This window comes from Drosophila tropicalis, unplaced genomic scaffold, assembly GCF_018151085.1.
Source record: "Drosophila tropicalis isolate 14030-0801.00 unplaced genomic scaffold, ASM1815108v1 contig_845, whole genome shotgun sequence".
In the NCBI taxonomy this organism is placed as follows: domain Eukaryota; kingdom Metazoa; phylum Arthropoda; class Insecta; order Diptera; family Drosophilidae; genus Drosophila; species Drosophila tropicalis.
In genome coordinates this window covers 12,648,342-12,657,188 of record NW_027173338.1, presented here as the reverse complement: position 1 = coordinate 12,657,188, position 8,847 = coordinate 12,648,342, and the positions used below count along the sequence as shown (strand labels likewise).

The 8,847-nt window shown below is 38.2% G+C and overlaps 1 pseudogene; it reads left to right on the top strand.

The window, feature by feature from the left end:
• Positions 1 to 1,448: 1,448 nt before the first annotated feature.
• LOC137581314 (tRNA (cytosine(38)-C(5))-methyltransferase-like) lies at positions 1,449 to 3,977 on the top strand (annotated as a pseudogene).
• Positions 3,978 to 8,847: the final 4,870 nt, after the last annotated feature.

Sequence of the window (8,847 nt, the reverse complement as noted above, 5' to 3'; positions counted from 1 at the left end):
ACGATAATTTCACTCGGACAACGCCGATAACAATATCGATAATATCAATTACGATAATTCCAGTAATTCCGATAACAGTATCGATTACGATAATTCCACGCCGATAACCGTGTATCGATAACGATAAATTTGCTCGAATAACATCTATATCGGATACTGTTACCCGATAAAAGTGCGATAGATGGTCAATCGATGGCTTTTGCACCACTAGTAGCATGTGTTACAAAGCAAAAATACTTTGCCGGTTGGTACCGATGGACAACAAAGCGATTCGATGGAATTTCGTGTTTTAGAATTATTTAGTGGAGTTGGTGGCATGCATTTAAGTGTAAGTAAGTTGCTGTTTCAAATACAGATTCTAATTTTATCTTCCCGCAGACGCCAAGTTGCAAGAAGAAGTTGTTGCGGCAATGGATGTCAACACAGTTGCAAGTAAAGTTTATGCCCACAATTATAAAAATCCAAAATATTTAAAAACCCGGAATATTCAAAGTTTAAGTGAGAAGGAAGTTAATAAATTGAATGCCAATATGCTGCTAATATCACCGCCATGCCGACCACATACTCGTCAAGGGCTACAATGTGATACCGAAGATAAGCGTTCCTCTCTCCTCTGCCTTAAACCAATTATGCTCGTTACTGCTAAAATGTGAATCCATAAAGTACATTCTTATGAAAAATGTCAAAGGTTTTGAATGTTCACAGGCTCGCCAACAATTTATTGAGGCTTTGCAGCAGGCCAAATTTTACTGGAGAGTTTATATTAACGCCTACCCAATTTCAAGTGCCAAATACTCGGTACATGTGTTACACAGCAAAAATACTTTGCCGGTTGGTACCGATGGACAACAAAGCGATTCGATGGAATTTCGTGTTTTGGAATTATTTTGTGGAGTTGGTGGCATGCAATATGCATTTTATTGTAAGTAAGTTCCTTTTTCAAATACAGATTCTAATTTTATCTTCCCGCAGACGCCAAGTTGCAAGGAGAAGTCGTTGCGGCAATGGATGTCAACACAGTTGCAAGTAAAGTTTATGCCAACAATTATAAAAATCCAAAATATTTAAAAACCCGGAATATTCAAAGTTTAAGTGAGAAGGAAGTTAATAAATTGAATGCCAATATGCTGCTAATATCACCGCCATGCCAACCACATACTCGTCAAGGGCTACAACGCAAAACCGAAGATAAGCGTTCCTCTGCCTTAAACCAATTATGCTCGTTACTGCCAAAATGCGAATCCATAAAGTACATTCTTATGGAAAATGTCAAAGGTTTTGAATGTTCACAGGCTCGCCAACAATTTATTGAGGCTTTGCAGCAGGCCAAATTTTACTGGAGAGTTTATATTAACGCCTACCCAATTTCAAGTGCCAAATACTCGGTACATGTGTTACACAGCAAAAATACTTTGCCGGTTGGTACCGATGGACAACAAAGCGATTCGATGGAATTTCGTGTTTTGGAATTATTTAGTGGAGTTGGTGGCATGCATTATGCATTTAACTGTAAGTAAGTTGCTGTTTCAAATACAGATTCTAATTTTACCTTCACGCAGACGCCAAGTTGCAAGGAGAAGTCGTTGCGGCAATGGATGTCAACACAGTTGCAAGTAAAGTTTATGCCAACAATTATAAAAATCCAAAATATTTGAAAACCCGGAATATTCAAAGTTTAAGTGAGAAGGAAGTTAATAAATTGAATGCCAATATGCTGCTAATATCACCGCCATGCCGACCACATACTCGTCAAGGGCTACAATGCGATACCGAAGATAAGCGTTCCTCTGCCTTAAACCAATTATGCTCGTTACTGCTAAAATGTGAATCCATAAAGTACATTCTTATGGAAAATGTCAAAGGTTTTGAATGTTCACAGGCTCGCCAACAATTTATTGAGGCTTTGCAGCAGGCCAAATTTTACTGGAGAGTTTATATTAACGCCTACCCAATATTAAGTGCCAAATACTCGGTACATGTGTTACACAGCAAAAATACTTTGCCGGTTGGTACCGATGGACAACAAAGCGATTCGATGGAATTTCGTGTTTTGGAATTATTTTGTGGAGTTGGTGGCATGCAATATGCATTTAATTGTAAGTAAGTTCCTTTTTCAAATACAGCTTCTAATTTTATCTTCCCGCAGACGCCAAGTTGCAATGGATGTCAACACAGTTGCAAGTAAAGTTTATGCCCACAATTATAAAAATCCAAAATATTTAAAAACCCGGAATATTCAAAGTTTAAGTGAGAAGGAAGTTAATAAATTGAATGCCAATATGCTGCTAATATCACCGCCATGCCGACCACATACTCGTCAAGGGCTACAATGCGATACCGAAGATAAGCGTTCCTCTGCCTTAAACCAATTATGCTCGTTACTGCTAAAATGTGAATCCATAAAGTACATTCTTATGGAAAATGTCAAAGGTTTTGAATGTTCACAGGCTCGCCAACAATTTATTGAGGCTTTGCAGCAGGCCAAATTTTACTGGAGAGTTTATATTAACGCCTACCCAATTTCAAGTGCCAAATACTCGGTACATGTGTTACACAGCAAAAATACTTTGCCGGTTGGTACCGATGGACAACAAAGCGATTCGATGGAATTTCGTGTTTTGGAATAATTTTGTGGAGTTGGTGGCATCCAATATGCATTTAATTGTAAGTAAGTTCCTTTTTCAAATACAGATTCTAATTTTATCTTCCCGCAGACGCCAAGTTGCAAGGAGAAGTCGTTGCGGCAATGGATGTCAACACAGTTGCAAGTAAAGTTTATGCCCACAATTATAAAAATCCAAAATATTTGAAAACTCGGAATATTCAAAGTTTAAGTGAGAAGGAAGTTAATAAATTGAATGCCAATATGCTGCTAATATCACCGCCATGCCAACCACATACTCGTCAAGGGCTACAACGCAAAACCGAAGATAAGCGTTCCTCTGCCTTAAACCAATTATGTTCGTTACTGCTAAAATGCGAATCCATAAAGTACATTCTTATGGAAAATGTCAAAGGTTTTGAATGTTCACAGGCTCGCCAACAATTTATTGAGGCTTTGCAGCAGGCCAAATTTTACTAGAGAGTTTATATTAAAGCCTACCCAATTTCAAGTGCCAAGTACTCGGTATCGCTACTATTGTTTAGGACGAAAGGACCAGGATTTTAATTTTCCCTCGGAAAAGATATGGGAGCAAGTGCATTATCCTGCCGATGAAATGGATACAATCTCATAAATTTGCTGCGTTAATGTTGATAACAGTGTATCGATAACATCGATGACGATAATTTCACTCGGACAACGCCGATAACAATATCGATAATATCAATTACGATAATTCCAGTACTTCCGATAACAGTATCGATTACGATAATTCCACGCCGATAACCGTGTATCGATAACGATAAATTTGCTCGAATAACATCTATATCGGATACTGTTACCCGATAAAAGTGCGATAGATGGTCAATCGATGGCTTTTGCACCACTAGTAGCATGTGTTACAAAGCAAAAATACTTTGCCGGTTGGTACCGATGGACAACAAAGCGATTCGATGGAATTTCGTGTTTTAGAATTATTTAGTGGAGTTGGTGGCATGCATTTAAGTGTAAGTAAGTTGCTGTTTCAAATACAGATTCTAATTTTATCTTCCCGCAGACGCCAAGTTGCAAGAAGAAGTTGTTGCGGCAATGGATGTCAACACAGTTGCAAGTAAAGTTTATGCCCACAATTATAAAAATCCAAAATATTTAAAAACCCGGAATATTCAAAGTTTAAGTGAGAAGGAAGTTAATAAATTGAATGCCAATATGCTGCTAATATCACCGCCATGCCGACCACATACTCGTCAAGGGCTACAATGTGATACCGAAGATAAGCGTTCCTCTCTCCTCTGCCTTAAACCAATTATGCTCGTTACTGCTAAAATGTGAATCCATAAAGTACATTCTTATGAAAAATGTCAAAGGTTTTGAATGTTCACAGGCTCGCCAACAATTTATTGAGGCTTTGCAGGAGGCCAAATTTTACTGGAGAGTTTATATTAACGCCTACCCAATTTCAAGTGCCAAATACTCGGTACATGTGTTACACAGCAAAAATACTTTGCCGGTTGGTACCGATGGACAACAAAGCGATTCGATGGAATTTCGTGTTTTGGAATTATTTTGTGGAGTTGGTGGCATGCAATATGCATTTAATTGTAAGTAAGCTCCTTTTTCAAATACAGATTCTAATTTTATCTTCCCGCAGACGCCAAGTTGCAAGGAGAAGTCGTTGCGGCAATGGATGTCAACACAGTTGCAAGTAAAGTTTATGCCCACAATTATAAAAATCCAAAATATTTGAAAACCCGGAATATTCAAAGTTTAAGTGAGAAGGAAGTTAATAAATTGAATGCCAATATGCTGCTAATATCACCGCCATGCCAACCACATACTCGTCAAGGGCTACAACGCAAAACCGAAGATAAGCGTTCCTCTGCCTTAAACCAATTATGTTCGTTACTGCTAAAATGCGAATCCATAAAGTACATTCTTATGGAAAATGTCAAAGGTTTTGAATGTTCACAGGCTCGCCAACAATTTATTGAGGCTTTGCAGCAGGCCAAATTTTACTGGAGAGTTTATATTAACGCCTACCCAATTTCAAGTGCCAAATACTCGGTACATGTGTTACACAGCAAAAATACTTTGCCGGTTGGTACCGATGGACAACAAAGCGATTCGATGGAATTTCGTGTTTTGGAATTATTTTGTGGAGTTGGTGGCATGCAATATGCATTTAATTGTAAGTAAGTTCCTTTTTCAAATACAGATTCTAATTTTATCTTCCCGCAGACGCCAAGTTGCAAGGAGAAGTCGTTGCGGCAATGGATGTCAACACAGTTGCAAGTAAAGTTTATGCCCACAATTATAAAAATCCAAAATATTTGAAAACCCGGAATATTCAATGTTTAAGTGAGAAGGAAGTTAATAAATTGAATGCCAATATTCTGCTAATATCACCGCCATGCCAACCACATACTCGTCAAGGGCTACAACGCAAAACCGAAGATAAGCGTTCCTCTGCCTTAAACCAATTATGTTCGTTACTGCTAAAATGCGAATCCATAAAGTACATTCTTATGGAAAATGTCAAAGGTTTTGAATGTTCACAGGCTCGCCAACAATTTATTGAGGCTTTGCAGCAGGCCAAATTTTACTAGAGAGTTTATATTAACGCCTACCCAATTTCAAGTGCCAAATACTCGGTACATGTGTTACACAGCAAAAATACTTTGCCGGTTAGTACCGATGGACAACAAAGCGATTCGATGGAATTTCGTGTTTTGGAATTATTTTGTGGAGTTGGTGACATGCAATATGCATTTAATTGTAAGTTCCTTTTTCAAATACAGATTCTAATTTTATCTTCCCGCAGACGCCAAGTTGCAAGGAGAAGTCGTTGCGGCAATGGATGTCAACACAGTTGCAAGTAAAGTTTATGCCCACAATTATAAAAATCCAAAATATTTGAAAACCCGGAATATTCAAAGTTTAAGTGAGAAGGAAGTTAATATATTGAATGCCAATATGCTGCTAATATCACCGCCATGCCAACCACATACTCGTCAAGGGCTACAACGCAAAACCGAAGATAAGCGTTCCTCTGCCTTAAACCAATTATGTTCGTTACTGCCAAAATGCGAATCCATAAAGTACATTCTTATGGAAAATGTCAAAGGTTTTGAATGTTCACAGGCTCGCCAACAATTTATTGAGGCTTTGCAGCAGGCCAAATTTTACTGGAGAGTTTATATTAACGCCTACTTAATTTCAAGTGCCAAATACTCGGTACATGTGTTACACAGCAAAAATACTTTGCCGGTTGGTACCGATGGACAACAAAGCGATTCGATGGAATTTCGTGTTTTGGAATTATTTAGTGGAGTTGGTGGCATGCATTATGCATTTAACTGTAAGTAAGTTGCTGTTTCAAATACAGATTCTAATTTTACCTTCACGCAGACGCCAAGTTGCAAGGAGAAGTCGTTGCGGCAATGGATGTCAACACAGTTGCAAGTAAAGTTTATGCCAACAATTATAAAAATCCAAAATATTTGAAAACCCGGAATATTCAAAGTTTAAGTGAGAAGGAAGTTAATAAATTGAATGCCAATATGCTGCTAATATCAATGCGATACCGAAGATAAGCGTTCCTCTGCCTTAAACCAATTATGCTCGTTACTGCTAAAATGTGAATCCATAAAGTACATTCTTATGGAAAATGTCAAAGGTTTTGAATGTTCACAGGCTCGCCAACAATTTATTGAGGCTTTGCAGCAGGCCAAATTTTACTGGAGAGTTTATATTAACGCCTACCCAATTTCAAGTGCCAAATACTCGGTACATGTGTTACACAGCAAAAATACTTTGCCGGTTGGTACCGATGGACAACAAAGCGATTCGATGGAATTTCGTGTTTTGGAATTATTTTGTGGAGTTGGTGGCATGCAATATGCATTTAATTGTAAGTAAGTTCCTTTTTCAAATACAGATTCTAATTTTATCTTCCCGCAGACGCCAAGTTGCAAGGAGAAGTCGTTGCGGCAATGGATGTCAACACAGTTGCAAGTAAAGTTTATGCCCACAATTATAAAAATCCAAAATATTTGAAAACCCGGAATATTCAAAGTTTAAGTGAGAAGGAAGTTAATAAATTGAATGCCAATATGCTGCTAATATCACCGCCATGCCAACCACATACTCGTCAAGGGCTACAACGCAAAACCGAAGATAAGCGTTCCTCTGCCTTAAACCAATTATGTTCGTTACTGCTAAAATGCGAATCCATAAAGTACATTCTTATGGAAAATGTCAAAGGTTTTGAATGTTCACAGGCTCGCCAACAATTTATTGAGGCTTTGCAGCAGGCCAAATTTTACTAGAGAGTTTATATTAACGCCTACCCAATTTCAAGTGCCAAATACTCGGTACATGTGTTACACAGCAAAAATACTTTGCCGGTTAGTACCGATGGACAACAAAGCGATTCGATGGAATTTCGTGTTTTGGAATTATTTTGTGGAGTTGGTGACATGCAATATGCATTTAATTGTAAGTAAGTTGCTGTTTCAAATACAGATTCTAATTTTACCTTCACGCAGACGCCAAGTTGCAAGGAGAAGTCGTTGCGGCAATGGATGTCAACACAGTTGCAAGTAAAGTTTATGCCCACAATTATAAAAATCCAAAATATTTGAAAACCCGGAATATTCAAAGTTTAAGTGAGAAGGAAGTTAATAAATTGAATGCCAATATGCTGCTAATATCACCGCCATGCCAACCACATACTCGTCAAGGGCTACAACGCAAAACCGAAGATAAGCGTTCCTCTGCCTTAAACCAATTATGTTCGTTACTGCTAAAATGCGAATCCATAAAGTACATTCTTATGGAAAATGTCAAAGGTTTTGAATGTTCACAGGCTCGCCAACAATTTATTGAGGCTTTGCAGCAGGCCAAATTTTACTGGAGAGTTTATATTAACGCCTACCCAATTTCAAGTGCCAAATACTCGGTACATGTGTTACACAGCAAAAATACTTTGCCGGTTGGTACCGATGGACAACAAAGCGATTCGATGGAATTTCGTGTTTTGGAATTATTTTGTGGAGTTGGTGGCATGCAATATGCATTTAATTGTAAGTAAGTTCCTTTTTCAAATACAGATTCTAATTTTATCTTCCCGCAGACGCCAAGTTGCAAGGAGAAGTCGTTGCGGCAATGGATGTCAACACAGTTGCAAGTAAAGTTTATGCCCACAATTATAAAAATCCAAAATATTTGAAAACCCGGAATATTCAAAGTATAAGTGAGAAGGAAGTTAATAAATTGAATGCCAATATGCTGCTAATATCACCGCCATGCCAACCACATACTCGTCAAGGGCTACAACGCAAAACCGAAGATAAGCGTTCCTCTGCCTTAAACCAATTATGTTCGTTACTGCTAAAATGCGAATCCATAAAGTACATTCTTATGGAAAATGTCAAAGGTTTTGAATGTTCACAGGCTCGCCAACAATTTATTGAGGCTTTGCAGCAGGCCAAATTTTACTGGAGAGTTTATATTAACGCCTACCCAATTTCAAGTGCCAAATACTCGGTACATGTGTTACACAGCAAAAATACTTTGCCGGTTGGTACCGATGGACAACAAAGCGATTCGATGGAATTTCGTGTTTTGGAATTATTTAGTGGAGTTGGTGGCATGCATTATGCATTTAACTGTAAGTAAGTTGCTGTTTCAAATACAGATTCTAATTTTACCTTCACGCAGACGCCAAGTTGCAAGGAGAAGTCGTTGCGGCAATGGATGTCAACACAGTTGCAAGTAAAGTTTATGCCCACAATTATAAAAATCCAAAATATTTGAAAACCCGGAATATTCAAAGTTTAAGTGAGAAGGAAGTTAATAAATTGAATGCCAATATGCTGCTAATATCACCGCCATGCCAACCACATACTCGTCAAGGGCTACAACGCAAAACCGAAGATAAGCGTTCCTCTGCCTTAAACCAATTATGTTCGTTACTGCTAAAATGCGAATCCATAAAGTACATTCTTATGGAAAATGTCAAAGGTTTTGAATGTTCACAGGCTCGCCAACAATTTATTGAGGCTTTGCAGCAGGCCAAATTTTACTAGGGAGTTTATATTAACGCCTACCCAATTTCAAGTGCCAAATACTCGGTACATGTGTTACACAGCAAAAATACTTTGCCGGTTGGTACCGATGGACAACAAAGCGATTCGATGGAATTTCGTGTTTTGGAATTATTTAGTGGAGTTGGTGGCATGCAT